At 34.0% G+C, this 20,832-nt stretch overlaps 1 protein-coding gene across 1 annotated transcript in view; it reads left to right on the top strand.

Annotated features, from left to right (window-relative positions):
* Positions 1 to 3,866: 3,866 nt before the first annotated feature.
* The window catches only part of shd (cytochrome P450 family 24 subfamily A member shade), an 81,750-nt gene continuing 64,784 nt past the window's right edge, over positions 3,867 to 20,832 (top strand). The window contains exon 1 of the mRNA XM_089640274.1: positions 3,867 to 4,123. The gene's annotated coding sequence lies outside the window, so the exon portion shown is untranslated. The remainder of the gene's footprint in view (positions 4,124 to 20,832) is intronic.

The following is a 20,832-nucleotide window of genomic DNA, read 5'->3' on the forward strand; positions in this document are numbered from 1 at the left end:
AGTCATTGGAGATCAATCATCTTTGGTACTAGTCATATTACAAAAAAAAATACATTGAAAACGTAAGTTAATTATAAAAATATGTTCTTGGTCTTCCATGGGACACATATGTGAAGGACATCTACTCAATTTCCGGTATCCTTCCAATCACAGTCCTTTCCAAACGTGAAATCACGAGCATCATCCTACATATTACCCAACAATCAACCCACACTAACATCAAGCTACTCTACAATCAAGACATTCACAACCACAATACTCGGAATAACAATAAAATCTGTATTCCTCTAACACACACTAAAAAATATGGGAAAAAAATATATTGCCTACACACTCTATAACTCTCTTCCAGATATGTATAAAAACAGCCAGCGTATAAAAAAATTCAAAATAATGATATTGTAATCTAATAATCAATGTATTAGTGGGTAAGTACCTTTAAGTAAGTAACCTGTAAGTAAGTACCTTTTTGTAAATTCCCACTTTGGCTTTGTGCTTATATGTATATTGTTTGTTCTACTTAACCTCCCTTTTTCTATTTTTGTACTGTTTCGTATTTGAAATTCTTAATTTTTATATCAAAATACCAATGTAAAATTGTACCTATTAACTTCCACCTATGTATTGTAAGTTCCTCCAGTCCTACAATAAGTTTTGTAACTCATCGGGATTGCTCTAGTAAGAAATAAAAATAATTAATAAATAAATAAACTTAAGAAGACTTTGGCAAATAAAAAAACTTGTGCACTGCAGTCAGCACCGGAAAACGCTATATCTGCTTCCACACTAGTTGATAGGCCTGTTAACAAGAACGTCTGTGCATATTGAAGGTATCTCCTTCTGATACCTTCGATCTCAAAAAGGGGAATCTTTTTCTTCAAACCAAAAACTTCAAAGTTTCCACACCATTTCAGCACGTTTTCGGTGTAAATTCAGTTTTTTTAATCCCGTAATCACGCAAATCAGCGGGTTCAAATATTGCTGAAATTGATTGATTGAAATTGAAATTGATTATTGCGGGATGCTGGATCGCAAACCCTACTAACAACGGTAAATTCCGCATCCTGAAAGAATGTCATTTTCCGTAAAAATGAATAATTTTTTTTCCGTATTGATAAATCTTTTACTACGAGTATCGATTTATAAATTTCTTACTTCATAAAAGTAACTTAACTGATCTGGTTTAAATAAACAGTTACCAATAATACGGGATTTTTTTTAAATACTCAATTTATCAATTCTCATTTATTTTAATGGGCCTTTCTAATCGTATCGGTAAATATTCTGTGTTTGACTTCAATATTTTTTCAGATGATAACTTTACTGATATAATTATTGTTTTTATAACACTCGCGACTCTACTATTATTATAGTACTCCCAATGAGCTTAGAAAGCTGACGACTAAAAGATTAATTTCATCAAAACTATTTTTTTAAATGCTAACATTTTTTAAAAGTAGACCAAAGATAAAATACCAGACTTGTATTATAACAGAACGACGAATAAATTGCCGTAAATACGTATTTTGTTATGTTTTGAGAACACTGCGCCAAGACTAATATTCCCGTGTTACGAGTAACCTGCCTATATGCTAATAAGTGGAACACTTATTTGTGTAGTGATGGAGGACTTAGCCAGTCGAAAAAACGAACTCACGATGCCTGGGTGGGACCTAGACGCAATGCCAACTCAGCCATTGACCAATCAATGGGAAAAAAAACTGCAAAAGTCATTAATACATTATCCAGTATTTCTTATGAATCCGCAAACTCGCGAATTAAGAACCAATTCATTGGACACATTAATAGGAAACTGCACGAACCGCTTTATACACGGTGTCCGGAAGCTGGAAACCAACTGGGAAACTGGTTAATCTACATCATATTAATAGTTGATTTCGTGGTAAGTATATCTTTTTGATTTAAACTTTCGTTTACGATTAAATCGATTCCGAATTTAAAATTTAAAAAAAAGAATCGGTTTCTAGGGGGTTGTTATTGGTGTTATCGGTTACTATCGTTTGTTTAATGTCTTTTATAAAGCGCCGACCTGTATCCAATTTTTCTTTAACCCTGTAGTTGCCGAAAAATTTGAAAAAAAAAAGTTTTAAAAAATTATCGAAATGCACAGATCGAAATTTTTTTTAATGTATTTTATAAGTCTTACTTACTTGTCCGAGTATTATTCAGTTTAAATAAATTAAACGAAAATCCCAGATTTAAGTCATACTTAAAACCAAGTATTTTCGTTTTATATATTTAAAATGTCAAGTCTCAATGTGTCTGCTTCTTTTGAAAAATTATTCAGTTTGTTTGTAAAAAAACTAGATAAGTTAGGGTAATAAAATCATCAATATGTAACTTTTCAACGCTAAGAAATATTTAGAGATTTACTTGCATTGTTAACTTATTCACCATATATTGAATGGATACATATACTCGTACCTAAGAAGACAGCTCAACGCTAAGAGTTTTAAAAACACAGCCTTGGAAAGGGCCATGCTATGAAGGAATCTCCTTGCGAGATAGAATAGGTGGATTTAGAGCAAGTCTAAGGATACGGACGTAAGGTACCATTACGGCTATTCTGAGCACGTACCAATACCAACAGATGACCGTCGAATCCAAATATCTTTATTTAATGACGTCCTTGGCCGGAAAAAAAGGCAGAGGTCACCCGTAGAAGAGACAAGTTGAAGACATAAAAAAAGCCGCCAATAATCGACAAAACTGGATTTATTTGAAGGCAGACTTCAGAAGACTTATGCAAAATATGTTTAGAAACGCCTTCAATACTTAATGGCAAGACTGAGGAATGGAATTCAAGAGATCTTGGTGAAATGATGCAGTATCAGTTTCCGATGGCAATATGCAGAAATTGACAGAAAAGTGAACAAATGTATAAGTATTTACTTCAATCAATGAAAACTTTGTAATGGAAGTAAAACAAATGTATAACTATTTACTTCAATTAATGAAAACTCTGTAATGGAAGTAAAACAAATGTAAAACTATTAACTTCAATTAATGAAAATTCGGGAGATGTTCTGTAAGAGAATCAAAATAAAATTTACGTGCGAAAATAAAAGAGATATATATTTTTTAAATCAGTATAACATTAAGCTATCGTTTTCGGACCCACAAAAATACAATCTATATAAATAAATCAATATCCTTGTGTTACAGACAACAGACTCAAAAGCTACTGGACAATTTTGCTGAAAATGTTCAAAGTTTGTTCCTATTAGTGCCAGGAGTGTTTAGAAAGTGGTTTGAATGATAGTATAAGTCGGTGACGACTTAAAGCATTATCTCTGCACTGAGATGAGAAACGGAGTCTAATTTAAAGTCGATATAATGAAGTTTTTTAACAGTAACAATGTGTATTTCTTGATACTACGTGAAGTGAATTGTAGAAAAAGTCAATGATGCCCGAGGAATATACGAATCAAAGAAATATTTGTGGTATAAAGAAGCGTATGTTATGAACGAAGCGGTGTAAGGAAATGTATGACATGGAAGTAAATGGCATAAGAAGTTGGGAACGCCTGAAGGAAGACATGGCATGATAAAAAAACTTTTTCAATTCTTCAAAATAATATAATAATCCCGAGCAACGCTGGGTTAGTGTAACGCCCATCAGTTAGTGATAAATAAAATAAAGCGACAGAAATTAAGCAAAAAAATATTAACACATTAAATTAATGTCATCTGTCTCATTTGGCTGGGAGTAGTGTAGAACGTGACTGCATCCTGCATCGCGTGCATATAGTGCAAAATGAGTGGCAGTATAAACAAATGTAGTAAAGTCCTTAGGATATTCATATTCAGAAAAGTTAACGTTTCATTCACCATCTGACCGGACAGATGAGCGGGTGTTCGTTCTGCACGCGGTCTCTCGTACTGATCTTTACTTGATCGGAATATATTTTGTTCCTTATCAAGTTATCATAATACGACATAATTCAAGTTCAATATTATTGTTAGATATAAAGTTGACTCTATTCTTTTGTTGTCATTGTAACATATTGCGAAGTGTTATATATTATAAGCTTTTGAGCTGATGTTTTGTGTATTTTGGACATCTTCTGGTGAATGTTTTTAAGTGCCGTTTTATACTCTGGTAAGTTATATATTTGTATTATTTAAAAAATTGAGATGCTCGTGTTATTTTTTTATAATGATAAGCTAATGTTTATAAGACAAGGTTTTTATATGCATAGAACAAACGATGACAAATTATTGTGAGCAATAATAAATAAAGTTGGTTGTTAACAGGTGAAAAATATAATAAGCAGTAATTGTCGATTGAAGTACTAGTACATATTGAATTATTTGGCGTGTTATAGCTCAGTGGTCCAGGTGCGGGTTCAATTCCCGTCCGCGGCATTTATTTTTACTCGGGAGATATTTTCAATTTGTTGCTTATAAAAATTTGGTCATTGCGCTGTTTTCCCTCAGGCAGATATGTTGGATCGCAACACATCTCTGTCTTCGCACACAATTCTTGCGTCATTCACATTCATGCATCATCTCAGACTCTTGACCTGACCCAAATGAATTACTTTTTTAATGCACTTGGTCATGCAATGTCATCTTCTGGCGTCCACGATTTCATCTACCGTAGTAAAAATATTTATTGACTGTAAATTTGTTTGTATATTCCGTTATCGGTTCAAGACGGTGGCCGTTTTAATGGCTTAGATTATTTAATAATAATAATACGATTTCACACTATAATTAGTGTGATATCGTATTGCTTATTCTCATTAACTTTCTAATTCGTGTTTTTAAATATTATGGTACCTACACCTACCTGCCTGAAGAATTTTGAAAAAATAATTGTTATTGAGATAGTGACGTTTCTTTGGACGTAAAAAGGCATTGTTTATAGAGAAGGTATTTAAATGCCTACTTACAAATATTATGATTTCAGATGTAATTTTGGTTTTGATTTATTTAATTTTTCAAATATGTTGGTCCAAAATAAAAATGTAAGCCATGTAAAATATATTATTGGATGTTAGTTTTTCGCTTGTCTGGAAATGAAGATTTATTTTAATACTGATTTTATAATTTTCTCATCACATGTGTTCCAATTTTGAAAAATTAAAAATTTTCTCATCACATATGTTCCAATTTAGAACAAGTAAAATATATTATTGGTTGTTAGTTTTTCGCTTGTCTGGAAATGAAGATTTATTTTAATACTAATTTTATAATTTTCTCATCACATATGTTCCAATTTTGAACAATTAAAAAAAGCAGGATCAAAGAAAGTACTTCGTGCCTGCCTACCAAATGAGTATTCCTTCATTACTTTTGCATTGGGGTAGTTTGTATCTGTCCCGTCAACATTTTATGTGTTAAGGGAGATAGGGAGATGAAGGTCAAAAGGGCAGGAGGGTGCCGGAGAGATAGGGGAAGAATTTGAAGGTTAAAAGTGCTTTTAGCGGGTGAAGTTTATATGACTCACATCTCACGTCGAATATTTTGAAATGCCCTTTACAATTATAATTGTATGCATCTTACAATTTTCTCTGTTTTTCGCACGTAATTCTTTGAAAACGCACGTAATTTTTTGTCTTAACGTTTCGATAACATTATTATTATTTAATTAAAAGAATTCATGGTTTGCTCTTTCACAGATGACGCCGATTTAATTATTTAAAATGATAAACACTTTATAATTTATCATTTTTTATTTTTATTGAATAAATAGTTAATACATATCAACAAACAAGTCCTGCTAAGCCAATTGAATTGGCTTGTCAACAGGTGCTTAAAGTTTAGTTACATATACATTTTTATAAGTTATTATTTACATCTTATATCTACAGAATCAACAATTTTTTATACAATTTTTCATACATATTAAAGTAAATTTTTTTTTTCCGATAGCCAATTTTTCACCATATATTTAACCTTATTCATAGACTTACATTGCTTTATAGTGTCAGGTAATAAATTAAATATCTTTGGTATGTTGTATTCAAACGTTCTCTGTCCGTATTTATTATTAAATTTCGGAACTATTAACCCGTCATTGCGCGTGAATCTAGTACTGTATTTATGTTCTAATTTTTCTTTATGCTGCGGGGTAAATATATACTGAATTATGATTTCTTGCCATAGAATAGCCTTAACAGGTAAAATTTTGGCACTTTGAGACAGCAACGGTGTATTATGTCTCTGTTAATATTAGGGACGACTAGTAATTTTACAATTGCGTTTTGTACAACTTGGACGAAGAAGATAATACTAATAAATCTAAACGAAACATGAAATAGAACAAGACACAGAAAAATTAAAAAAAAACGATAACGTTCACAACTAGGAATCGAACCCAGGATCTTTTGTCTTAACGGAACAGGCGTCTTAACCATCTTGACGATTAGGACCTGTTTATTAAACGTCATATTTGTCGATCTGATATTTCAAATTCAGAATTAACAATGTCATCTTGCAATTAATTTTTCCCAAATATAATACTAGTTACATATATAATACAGGGTTTTCCAATAAGAGGTGTTATTTTGAATAGCCCGCTATTTCGGTAGATGTTACTTTTGAAGCTGTCATTTTTTGATATTTGACAAGTAGAAACTACGCCATTAATAAAAATGGAACGATACACGCTTCAATAACGCATTGAAATTATTAAAATACAAATCGTCTTGAGTGATGAGGCTCATTTCCACCTCTTGGTGGCTTCGTCAACAAGCAAAATTGTCGCATCTGGGGCTCGGAAAACCCAAGAGTTATTGTTGAAAAGCCTCTCTATCCTCAACGTGTGACTGTTTAGTGCGGTTTATGGTCCGGCGGAGTCATTGGACCTTACTTTTTTGAAAACGAGGCTGGAGCAACAGTTACGGTGAATGGATTGCGCTATCGAGAGATGATTCATTATTTTTTATGGCCGGAATTGGATGGTATTGATCTGGACAACGTTTACATTCAACGAGACGGCGCTACGTGCCACAAAAGCAACGAAACCATTGATCTTTTACGATTGAATATCAAAATAGCACCTCTTATTGGAAAACCCTGTAGTTAATGTTGGTCTCTTCAAGAGTTGTCTGTAGTGTGTTGTACATTTTAGGGGCAATAAAATTAATATTCTTGTTTTGCAATGGGGTACTTCATATACACAAGTGCCATGTCTTTGGCTAGAAGGGTGAGATTTTTATGTGAAGTTGTTTGGACGCGTGTAAATACATTTTAGACATTGGATGATTTAGGGTTGTCTTAAGTCCATTATATCACTCTTTTGGAACAATTGTTAGGAGGGGTCAGTGAGTAAGTAACCGTGTCTTTTCCAATGCAGATAAGTATTAAACTAACCGCAACAAATATATTTGAGTAGCTATGAGGTAAGAATATAATATTCAAAGGCCATTAATAATTCGTTCTGTGTATTTTTTTGATAAATTGGTATCATATTAACTGTAGTAGGCAATGAAAATGTAGATTTATAAGGACATGAACCATCTCGATGGTCGGGGGTTCCCAAAGAAGTCTAAAGTCAGAAAAATATAGATTATGTAATCTATCCATTTTTCCTATTTGTAGGCATAGCGAATGGAGCGCCACACATCTCAGTCTTGTACACTCTGATTCAGTTACATTCATACATCATCTCATCTGCTATTCTAACTCTTGACTCGTTTCAAAATTCCCGAAGACCCTGCATTCTGAATTTCTGCCACACATTCCCTTGAACACTTGAAGTTTTTTAAGCTTTTAACAGATATATATGTTATTTTTTAAGATAATCTCCTCTACATTTGCGTGTAACCTAAAATCAATCACCATCTAATTCTGATACTCAACATTTTATCGTTATGAAAAAAGTGTTTCTTTATGCTACTGAATTCATTTGCCGAGATATTTTTCTCTATTTTAAATAAGTCATGCTTAAATACTTTCGCTTACGCCTATTAATTATAGCTAGATGATAAAAACCAACTACAGAGGTTTGAAAACTTCAACTGTTCTTTTAGAAAATAACAAAGGGCGCCAACAATCTAAAACTGTGCAGTCATTAAGATAATTATATCAGATAGTTTTTTATACTAGCGCGCTTCCTCTAACATTCGTATTTACATAAAACTCCCTTTAAAACATCTTCTTCTTCTTTTATTGTTCTTTGAGGTTCTTTTTGATATACTTTTATACGATGAACAAAAAAATTTGTATTGCAAAATATTTACATACCTATTTGCATTTCGTGATAAATATGTGCATAATAGTACATTAATAGTACATTGCATTTTCATAATAAATGAAAATGACAGGTAACCAAAATTCATTACGCAATAAACATGTAAATTGCATTCATGTGCTAAAATTCTTGTTTAATTGCATGTTTTTAATAAATTTTGTTTTAGAAATGATCGCACAAATTTTTGCAAATCCAACTTTTTTTTCCACGATAATTTCCCCGAGCTAATGGGACACTACAGCGTACATTCTATTCCGTGGCAGGGGGTAAAGTCCTCTAACTTCTGGATGTGATTTTACAAATATGATAGAAGTAAAACAATTAGATACATTTACGTAGAATTTATTTCTTTTTTATAAATTATTTTAACTACCTTAAAATGTTGGAATTTCTAAAAAAGTTTCTGAAGTTAGTACACTTTTTAGGGTATTTTTTTCCACGGACGTCTTTTTCACTCTGAAAAATTGAATAAAAAAAGAATATAATTCTGGGCGGCATATTTAATAATGGTAATCATGGTCGAGCAGGTTCTAATTAACCCATACAGTGCTGGTGGCTACATTTGCAGCCCAGTAAAATAATAACTACATTGAGGTGCACTGCACTGTGCAGTGTGTAGGTCTGAGCAAAGTTTTAGAATGATTGAACGTATAAAGTTATTCTGTTATTGTAGAAGTGCGTCCATTATTAGAAATAAATAAAAATTTCATTTTTTTATTTGGCTTTGACATACTTAATAAATTTTACCCGTTCTACAGGGGTTTTAAAGACGTTTACGGAGTTTTTTCTTCAACTTTCTTCATGTTTTGTTTTATAGTGACGACTCAGATTATACATTACATTGCTACGCCATTATATTCCCTTTTTTAAGAATATGCGAATAATCAATTATTGTCGTTCCACTGTTTTTTAATGTTCCGGTTTTGGATTTTCTCCTGAATTACCGCAAACTTATTTGATTCAATATTGGTCTTAAAATAAAGTTTTATGAATGCCAGCTGCATTCGTAGATTTGTGAAAGCGACCCTATTCGCGGAACCCACTTAGAGAACTGCTGATATAATGTATGGTCCAGGTGGGTCTGTTAGGGTACGTATACATTTGTGAACCGAAACGCGAACCGTATCACGAATTACGGGAAAGGAACGAATCAACTGCAAGCGCCATTTGGAGTTGCTTCGTTAGGTTCAGTTCGGCTCGCGGATGTATACGTAGCATTAATTTGCTGGTCAGGCAGAGCATAAACAAAAGAGGTCCAATTCGATACTCGAGTTCCTTTTCGCGCCCTTTCCTATTTTTAGACTCGCAGCCCATTCCTAATTCCCATTGAATCGCATTATATCAACAAGTCGTTCGCAAAAAACTAGTTTGCCGGACTCGCCATGTTTGTGTTATGCGGTGTTTTGGTTGTTTCATAATACTCGCGTGGTTTGTTATTATTTATTAGTATTATTACGTGCGATTATTGAATACGTAAAGATACAATCGTGTAATTTAGACGTACCTATGTGAGATGACTGCGTATATTAACTACAAGCTTCCAGGAAGTTTATTTATTATAACGTTTTTTGTTAGGTTACCCATCTCCATGCTCCGTAGAATACAGCAGAAAACTAGAAAAGCCTTCCATACAAATTTTAATAGAAACAAATGTTAATGGGGTAAATTATATTTACCCCATTAGCCAACTCTCCCTTAAACTCGCCTAACATTTTAGATCTCCATCCCATTTGATTTGTCTGAATACAGTTTTGTATTGGAAATTTAAGCCTCGATTACACACCCACAGGGCACTTCTAGTATTTATTATTTATTCTACGCGTGCGTCTAATTACAGCGGGGTATCAAGAAATCGAAATGAATTCAATAACATCGTATTTTATATGTAATTTATTTGACTGCTTGGAGTTACTATATCAGACCAGCTCAAGTATCGGGGATCCATAGAAGCCCGAGTAAATCAGGCCTCCAAAAAGTTGGGCGTCTTGTACAAGGCTAGGAGATTCTTCAACAGTGACCAGCTGCTGACCCTGTATAAGTCTCAAGTCCGCCCAACTATTGAATTTGGGAGCCACCTTTGGGCTGGTGCCCCAAAATACTTGATAAACCTGCTTGAATCTGTGCAAAGGAGAGCGATCCGTCTGATTGACAATCCGTTGTTAACAGACCGATTGCCTTCTCTAATGCATAGACGCAATGTAGGCATGCTGTGTCTGTTCTGCAGGTATTTCAATGGAGCCTGCTCCAAAGAGCTAGCAGCATTGATTCCTGATGCACCGGTGCACGTGCGCGAAACTCGACGGACACGAACTGAACACCCGTTCACGGTTGACGTTGGCTTCATGAGAACGGACCGTTTTTACGACTCGTTTTTGTGTAAGTCGTGTAAGTATGTGGAACGAGCTACCGGCATTTGTTTTTCCTCCCTCCTATAATCCGAGCCTCTTCAAGGCCCGCATTAACAAATCCCTTCCTACAGCTCCTACCTTATTCCGCCTCACAACGCCGCCCAACCGGGTGGTGACATAGTTCCCCTGTCTGTACACTGCACAGGCAGGGACACTCTTGTGAGGTGTCACATAAAAAAAAAATTACTTTGTTTTAAAAAATTATTACGTACTTGAGAGTGTAGGCCTCACTGAGCTTTACCCAGTTGAGGCCACCCACTCTTTGAACTGTTTTACAAACTTTTCGGACCTCGCAACTTCTGTAAATTCTTTTTAAATTTATTATAATATTTGTCATATATAATAGCGCATAAGATTCTCACCTTCCCAGTGGTATAATGGCACCCCCAATTAATGCTATGTATTTTGACGGCCTACGTGGTCAAGGATTAAGATTATCTACTAGCAACCCGAAGGTCGTGGGTTCAAATCGTGGCGTGCGCAAGAAAATTTTATTTGATGAATATTTGTTATTTCCCAATTTATTAATTTGAAATAATTTAAAAGTATAATTGCGGCACGTTCCAGAGTAGAAGATACTCTCAGTATCGCCCTGGTGTAAGACCACCATTCAGAATTGAAACGTTGCTTGAAACGGCATTAGCCGTGTTTGGTGACCAGATCTGAATAGCCAGGTACTCCCTCTCCCCCACTTTGATCTTCTCCATCTCCTTCTCCTACCCACTACCATCAGCCCCACAACATACACCAATTGGTGATGTTATAGTCTCACTGGCTCCACACGGTTGGGACTCTTGAGCGATATTACATAATAATTTATTTTTAAATAAATTTTGTGAGGCTGAAGGATGTGGGAACGGTAAAAGGTGTAAGGATAGAGGAAGGATGAGAATTGTTTAGCTAAATTTTGAGCACTGGCACTCCTAGCACTATACTAGAAGTCAGCTGCAGTGGTGCTAATAGAAACAAATATACACACAACAAAAGCGCGCGGATAAACTTCAGACCATCGATACACATAATATAAGTGGTCGATGCTTCAGACAGATAAATCATTGGCGTCTTTTTGCTCCTACCTCGCTCGACCAGAACTGAGAATATACAACTAACGTATGTCAGTGGCGTGCGGTGACCGAATTTAGATATTTTAAAGAAAAAATGTATTAAATCCACAAAATCAATTCGATATTAGTACTTTGTGGGCTGTGGGTCTAGCACGATCAAATATATAACTTAACGATATATAGACTTAACTTAACAATTTTATATCAATATCCCGAGCACGGTTGCGCCGTCGGTAACCGAACCGATATTGAATTTAAATGAAGTCTAATAGGAAATCGTTATACGATGGCAATATTGGCGCGTCTGCCTGTGAATTGATATTCCCGAATTCAGATAGCTACGTAAAAGTTAAAAATACTAATAAATTGTCAATGTCGAATTGAAATATTAATTTTAATATAGATTGGCAGTCCGTATGTATTTTTTTTAAACTAATGAGAGAGTTAATTACTTCATGAGGTCATAACCATAGCGAACAACTTTTAATTAACTATTATATATATTAACTTAAGGCGATGCACTACGTCGTGTAATATTTTAAATTGAGCCGCTATCAATAACAAACCTTACGTAGATGGCGATAAGGTTTAAATTCCCGCTTAACACCATCCGCCTGTTTTGATTTATGCAAGAAAAAAACATGGCCAAAAAGTGCCTTTTATTTTATTTTGTGGATGTTCAGGCATAAATATTTAAATTTTTTCCGATCATTTTATAAATAACTTACTTTTCCACACTATACAATAAAATTATAACTGAAAATGGGTTCGTCAGTAGGAGATTTTGAACTTTAAAGCAGTTTTCAAAGGCGTTATACGTTATTTTTTTCTGGACTTATAAAAAGACTTATCTAAACAATACTCGATTATTTCAAAGGCCAACATGTATTATAATCGCAGTATTTAATTAAAGCATCTGAAACATTTCTAGGCGACCAAATTTTCAAACCAAAAACACATGATTTTGCATTACTACGTATGGCATCGCCTTAAATGTAAACTTATTTGAGCACACACCGCTCTGTCCAGCTGATCAACGCTCATATATTAATCTTATTATTATTATTAATTCTCCAAGCTGGAAGGGAACCAATTGATCGCATCATGTATCGTGTATACATACGATTTCTTTCATTGTGAGATTCGTTAGTTCACATCCAGTCATTTATTTTCAAAAAGTTGTCCATATTGTCAGCTTATCTGACATCTTTTTTTCTAACGGATTTTTTTCTACCGTCATATTCTCACCGTGCTCGCAAATATTGTCAACTGACCATAGATGACGGATATCATCAATATCGTATTGATGATATTGTGTTTTATCGATCATATAACTGATGTAAGCAAAATTTCACTTACTTCGAAAGAAGAAATGTGAAAAAACATCTATTTCTTGAACAGATAATCAATTTCATTGTCAGTCCGAGTAAGAGGTTGAATGGTCTTACGTGAAATGATGACATCTGTTATATTATTTTTGAACGCATTGGACAGAAGAGATTGGGGCTCCTGGTTGGTGTGGTACAATAGTATTATTTTATATCTGCGAAAACCGGAAAAAGGTCACCTTCTTTCTGAAAGATTAAATTTCTGAACCGGGGTGATTCTATATGATTTTAGAATTAAAGATATATAATATATATATCTTTTTACGGAATTTCAATGTTTTAAGCAAATAGTTTGAGGTTAAAAAGTTGAATTGTTTGTACAGGAAAATAAACATTCTTCTAAGAAAAATATTTTTATTTTACAAACAATAATTATTCGCCTGAAACACTCATCCACATTGAAAAATCTCCTGATAAAAGATACATGACACCAACGGGACTCGAACCCGTGTCCCTTCGGTTTCCGGTCGACAGCTCTGACCACTGAGCTATGGCTTAAACAATAGTTTACCAAAAAAAATAATAAAAATATTTTTGTATGGGAAAAAAACTTATCGAATATGAATTTATGATACCCTGTATAAAAAAAACGTTCAGCCTTATTCTAAATACTAAAAGCAGGGATATAACGTGATGGCTGTAAAATTCCACACAAAATAACTAAAATTCACAGCACGCCAATGAATTATCCTACACCAGTCTAGAAACTAGAGCAGTCCATACACCTGTTGACCTGTCGTTCAACATAGTGTCAGTAGTGTGAAGGAGTATCGCTAAATTTGTGTTGACGTGATTATCCAGTAATTCAATAAGAACAATACGTACTTGATGTGTTTCAGAGAATAACGTGAATATACTTAACATATTTACGTTAGTCATAGAATAAAGAATAACACAAGAAGTGCCTCGTGGGTGTTTTTCGTGGTCCAAAAATAAGCCCAATTTAGGCGTACATTTCCATCCAAAACTGTGCTACACCATCATTACAAAATTCAAATGGGATGGCGATGTACAATTTCAGGTAAGTGCAAGAGAGATATAGTCTAGAACTAAAAAGTACTACTAAGTTATTGGCACATTTATTTTCATTCAAATTTATTTGGAAGGCACTTCTAGTTATCTTCTTTATTCTATGACGTTAGTCATGGTTTCGTGGCCAGTCGTCGCCATGGTCACCACGCCACTTCTTACCTTAATGGTCTTAACTCTCATTGAAAATTTAGTTTACTCATTTCTTCTTCTTATTTCTATTTTAGACAGCTGTCAATACATGTCGAATTATAAATATATTATATGAAATGATAAATTCAGCAGAATTTATTTTCACATCCTAATAGAATCTTTAACTCCCCGCCCAAAAGCCAGATGTAAAGACATCCACACTTTTACTCTTTTAAAAATGATTACCTACTGACTTAGAATTATGTCACAAAAATAATAACTAAGAATAATTCTGTAAACTGGGTCAAATTCAAATAATATAACCCATTTTGTATTACCGCCTTGTTGTTAAGCGCATTTGAGATGATTTTTCTCAAAATAATGCTAGATAAAAAGCTCATAGCTGCATAATTATTTTGATAAATATACCTTTTTGAACACAGACGATAATATCAATCGACTCCAATGTACGTACATATACATGGAATGATTATTAGTTTACCAGTGTTCTAGGTGTATGGTTAGTTTTACTATGGCGCACATGTGCGGAACATCTTCCTATCTATTGTAAAAAATTAACCCATTACGGTGAGTTGGTGCAGAAGGGCGACTAGAATTTTACAATAAAAAATCTTTGATGTTTCTAGTTCCCACTGCAGTTGATTTTAACACTTTCAAAGTCACGGAAAATTTTTCATCGAGTATAAGATAATTTTTCAGAACTTCAATCAATAGGATCATTAGACCAACAATATTAAATACTGCATGAACATACCTTGAAAAATATGGATAGCGGGTTACAATTATTTCTTCGTCTGTAGTATCACGGGTTATTGTTAAGATAATTAAAACGTCTCAATTGCCCTTCCATCCACAAGGAAATGCTTTTAATGGAAGAGTAGTATAAATAGAAAACAGAAGCTACGTAAAACATGAATTGTAATATAATGTTCAAAGGTTTAATTAATAAAAAAAAAATAAATAAAAAAATAAAAAAAAATAAAAAAAATTAAATAAAGTACTAATCAAGGTGAAAAGGAAGCAACAATTCTTATACATGTATGTTTGCATGCCCCACTCGAAAACAACCGATATTATTTTATTTATTTTTGTACTGGAAAATATTACTAAAAATGAGATTGGTGCAAATAAGTAATTCATTCTTTTTCTTTTTTTTCTTTTTTTTAAAAAGAAAGACAAACATTCCCGGGCTACGAATAACCCAACAATGTTTGAAAATCTCCTACTACCACCACAGAAAGCCGAAAATGTTGTGTTGTGATGGAGGACTTAGCCAGCCGAGGAATCGAACACGCGACGCTCGGGTGAGACCCAAGCGCTATGCCCACTCAACCACTGACCACTAACCACTGAATACAATAATCAATTAACTGCATTAACAAAAGTAGTTATTTTTCGTTTATGAGGGTGTTAGTGATCGGTATCTGAAACGCGCATCCTGCAATATAGGTAGGTATTCCTGGCTCACTACGTTTTTCACACACTCCGTATGTGAGCGTTTTAAATTTAGAAGTTTGTCGAGCACGCTTTCAACACATTCATTCATATTATGGATGTTAAAGTTGATGTTTGTAGCAAAAAGGTCAAAAGATTGCACGAAATGATTTGTGATTCTGATAAAATATTAGTTTTGATTTTTTTATAAGAGAGTATGTTATATTTTATTATGAATAAAATTCGTAGTCCAGCTTTTTTTATTTTTATAGTGAATACCTCACAAGAGTCCCAACTGCTCCCGTCTGGAGCCAGTGAGACTATGGCATCCCCAATTGGGAGATGTTGTGAGGCTGAAGGTAAGTGGGGAAGGGAAATAGGAAGGTGAGGAAGTACCTGGCTATTCAGATCTAGTCACTAAACACGGCTAAAGCCATTTGGAGCAACATTTCAATTCTGAATCGTGGTCTTACACCAGGGCGATACTGATAGTATCTTCCACTCTGGAACGTGCCGCAAATATACTATATATTATTTTAATTAATTAATTGTGAAATAACACAAATCAATCAAATAAAATTTATTTGCGCACGCCGGGTTCGAACCCGCGACCTTCGGAAGCTATGTACCTAGTCAGATATCTTAAGCTGCGTTTACACCAAAGCCTTCCACTAAGTTTTCCACAAGTTTGTTGCTTTTTCTACAAAATACAGCAACTTTTTCTGTCTTCCACTGCTTTCCTGTAGTTTGTGTCACGTTTCTTGATTTTATATCCGATCATTGAAATCAAATACTCAAAGTCACTACTGGTCATTCTCAGAAAGTTTTTGACACTCCCGTCGCACCTCAGCTCACCACTCAACGGATCGACGTCACCTTCTCGGAGATCAGCTACACTACTGCCTAATTCTTGACACTACTGCCTTTCGCGCCAATTCTTTGACAACAAGTTTTCCATTTGTTGTTTTAAATGTGAGAAGAGCAACTTTTAGTTTTCAACAAAAAGTTGAAAACAATGTTTTGTCAACTTTGGTGTAAACGCGGCTATACGGTACGTATACATTTGCGAACCTAAACGCGAACCGAGCCATGAATTACGGGACAGGAACGAAACAACTGCAAGCGGCGTTTCGCGCCATTTGAGGTTGCTTTGTTATACTTAGCATCAGATATTGCACGTGCAGTCAGCGGTTTGAACTCAAGAAATGGATAATAATAATAATTTTGTACAACACAGTTTCGTGTTAAAACAGTGACGCATGCGCTTGGTAGTTATGATATTTTTCACAAATATTTGCTAGGTACTTTGCTAGGTACTATGGCAGAGGTGTTGGTCATCCAATAAATAGGTCCCGGGGCGGCGGTACCCAAAAAAGCACACCCCAATTGGGGAAACCGTAGTCTCACTGGCTCCAGACGGCTCGGGCAGTTGGGACTCTCTAACTAACTAACCAACCGTCAGTTTCCCCGCAGTGGCAGGCATAGATGACAGATTATAATATATCATTAATCCATGATAATTATCACTCGACTTTGTTGCGGGACACGCATCTTGCTTTATTCACATTCATACATCTTATGTCGTTAGTTTAGTTTGGTTCAGGAGTCCATCTGTTATGTGCCTTACTTTTATTCCTATTGTTACATGGTTATTATTTTGTACTCCTTTGTTGTAACTTTTGATGGTTTCAATATAATTTCTATTAAGAATTTACTCGTATTATTTCTGATCACCCAACTTACTTGACAGGAAATTAATCCCACAATCATGAGATTGAGGTCTTTGCTCTACCGTTTTTGTATACATTGGAATGTACCTACATTACATTTTACACCCCAACAAACTCTACTGTTACATTTGGCTCTCATATGTCCGACTTTTGACGTGACCCGATTCAAATATTTGATTCACTTGATCGTGCCATATCTTCTTGGGGCGTCTGCGACTTTCTACCCTTCAGTGTCAATAATATTAATGTTACTTGCAAACGTATACCTACATGATTTATTTATATTTATTCCGTATAAGGGTCCGTATAAACAGGACAAAATTTCGGTGAACGGCGTTTCGCGTTATTTGCGGTTGCTTCCTTTCTTTCCTTTCCTGTGATGGTTCTATTCAAGTTATGTTATCATTTCAGCTATGTGAAATAAATGACAGAATATCAGAATTGGCTATCAGAAAAAAATATTTACTTTAATATGTGTGAAAAATTGTATGAAAAAATTGTTGATTCTGTAGATATAAGATGTAAATTATAACTTATAAAAATGTATATGTAACTAAACTTTAAGCACCTGTTGACAAGCCAATTCAATTGGCTTAGCAGGACTTGTTTGTTGATGTGTATTAACTATTTATTCAATAAAAAAATAAAATAAAACTTGAATGGAATCTTTACAGATATTTAGGACGGGTTGTTTCGGAGAACTTGAACAATTCTTCAAATTTCATTGTTAATTTTCAAGTTCTGTGAAAGATATTTTTAAGTTCTGTTTTTATTTCAGTTCTGTCAAGCAACTAGCCTATAATGATATAATAACAGAATTTGAATAGGACTTTCACAGAACCCGTAAATGAACGTTGAAATTTGATGAATTGTTCAAATTTGATGAATTGTTCAAATTTGATGAATTGTTCAAATTTGATGAATTGTTCAAATTTGATGAATTGTTCAAATTCTCCAAAACAACCCGTCCTAACTATTGAAATATGATGAACTGTTCAAATTCTGAGGAACATTCCGTTTAAACAATTCATCAAATTTCAAGGTTAATATACAAGTAACGTTATTATTTCACTATGGGCAACGCGGTACTTAAATATGAAAGAACTGAATAGGACTTTCACAAAACTTGAATATAAACTATTAAATTTGATGGATTGTTCAAATTCTGTGATACATCACGTCCTAATAGTATCTTCCACTATATAGTTAACAAAGTACAAATAAAACAAAATTAAAATTAATATAGAACAATAAATGTACTCAATGCCAAGAAGGATTCGAACCCCCGACCTTACTCCCATCTCTTATCTAACAACTCTACCAAGAGGTCCAAATATCTTATTATATTAATCTCTACTTTAAATTGAATAATCCCATTTCTGTATTGTATAATTTTTTCTCTTGACGTCCATGAAATAAAATAATTAACCATATACAAATCTCAAATAACCAAAACATAAAGCACAATACTCGGTTATATCATAACATAACCAGTATACCAATTAATGGACGTAGCAAATTTATAATGCTAATCTTATAATCTCACAAAAAACCAACCAGCCCAACCATCAATATCAATCAATTTAACTGAGATTTAGATGCTTACATTGATGTTAGTAGCTTCAAGGCCAAATTAAAAAAAAACTCCATAAAGGAATCCCTGTTTTTTTGCTAACGTAATATCTCGTTCTGGACATTCGAAAAGATTAACGACATCTGATGTTATCCTTGAAGTGAAAAAATGCCTAGTTGTTTAATATTTATTGTGTGATTTTAATTAAAGAATTATTTGTACCCGCGTAACGTAATTGCATTACCTATATTTAGATTTTTTTCGTGGTAATTTTTTAAAGCCTATACATGTATGGCTTTGTAGATATAATATTGTGATAATAATTATGTTACTTATTGGCCTGACTATCAACTAGTGAAGAATGAAATCGAGAAATATTTTGAAAAGTTGAACTCACGGAATTTTGTTTAAATTTTTCGTTGTCGGAGAGATTTCAAAAGCTGACGGCCTATAAAATTACCGTCGGGGGGTAAGGCCTCTCGACTAAGGTCGTGGGTTCAAATCCCGGCGGACGCAAATAAATTTTATTTAAGGTGATGCCATACGTAGTAATGCAAAATCATGTGTTTTTGGTTTGAAAATTTGGTCGCCTAGAAATGTTTCACATGCTTTAATTAAATACTGCGAGTAGAATACATCTCGGCCTTTGAAATAATCGAGAATTTTTTAGATAAGTCTTTTTATAAGCCCAGAAAAAAATAATGTATAAGGCCTATGAAAACTGGTTTAAAGTTCAAAATCTCCTACTTACGAACCCATTTTCGGTTATGATGTTATTGTATAATGTGGAAAATTCAGTTATTTATAAAATGATCGAAAAAAAATTAAATATTTATGCCTGAACATCCCCAAAATAAAATAAAAAGCACTTTTTGGCCAGGTTTTTTTCTTGCATAAATCAAATCAGGCGGATGGTGTTAAGCGGGAATTTTAAGCCTTATGGCCATCTACGTAAGGGTTGTTATTGATAGCGGCTCAATTTAAAATATTACACGACGTAGTGCATCGCCTTAATTTATTTGGATAGCGTAGCGTGTAACAAGTGTGTTTCAGATGCATCCATTTTCATAGAAAATGTATGGATTGTAAGTTGTCCAGGAGGCCTAGCACGGAAGATCGATAAAGCCATATTTCAATACAATATTGACCAAATTTTTCAACTGTGGTTAGTTAGCGATATTTGCGAGCACGGTCAACGATTGATAAGAAATGTTCCGACGGCCGATAGACAAATTTTAGCGCGCAGAAATCGGAATAAAATCATCGGTAGTCGATAATATCAGCCGTCTGTCGATTCGATATTGTAGAGTTATTGATTTCACAGGGCTACACTCCCAGATGTATCCATCAATGCGTTGTGTTCGTGGGCCCAGTGTGTTCTTACCTTTATTCTCACGTCACATAAAAAATTATCTATCCATAGCATGAATTAATCAAATAATTAAGTTCATTAACCTGAAACACCAAGCATTTTTAAAATTTAAATATATCAAACAATTGAGAGATAAAACTTATTTTTAGGTGTGGGTAGATAGGTACCTACTTCAGCAAAACATACAATCTCTGTCTTACATAACTTAATTCAACTAGCCTGGCTAATGTCGACATTGCCGATGAAAACAGTGTTTATAAATATAATAAATATTGTAAGAATATACCGGGTTAGGTAAAGAATTTATTTAAACGCTACCTTGGCAATTGGGAATACAGGTTGGTTTGATGGCGGAAATCAGTTAATTACGAACATGTTATAAGAAAGTCCGAACACGCGTTCTTCAAAATAATAATATTGTCGCATATCTTCCATTATATTTATTCAGACAAGGACA

Source organism: Hesperophylax consimilis, chromosome 15, assembly GCF_061612785.1.
Source record: "Hesperophylax consimilis isolate HC1 chromosome 15, BYU_Hcon_1.0, whole genome shotgun sequence".
NCBI lineage: Eukaryota > Metazoa > Arthropoda > Insecta > Trichoptera > Limnephilidae > Hesperophylax > Hesperophylax consimilis.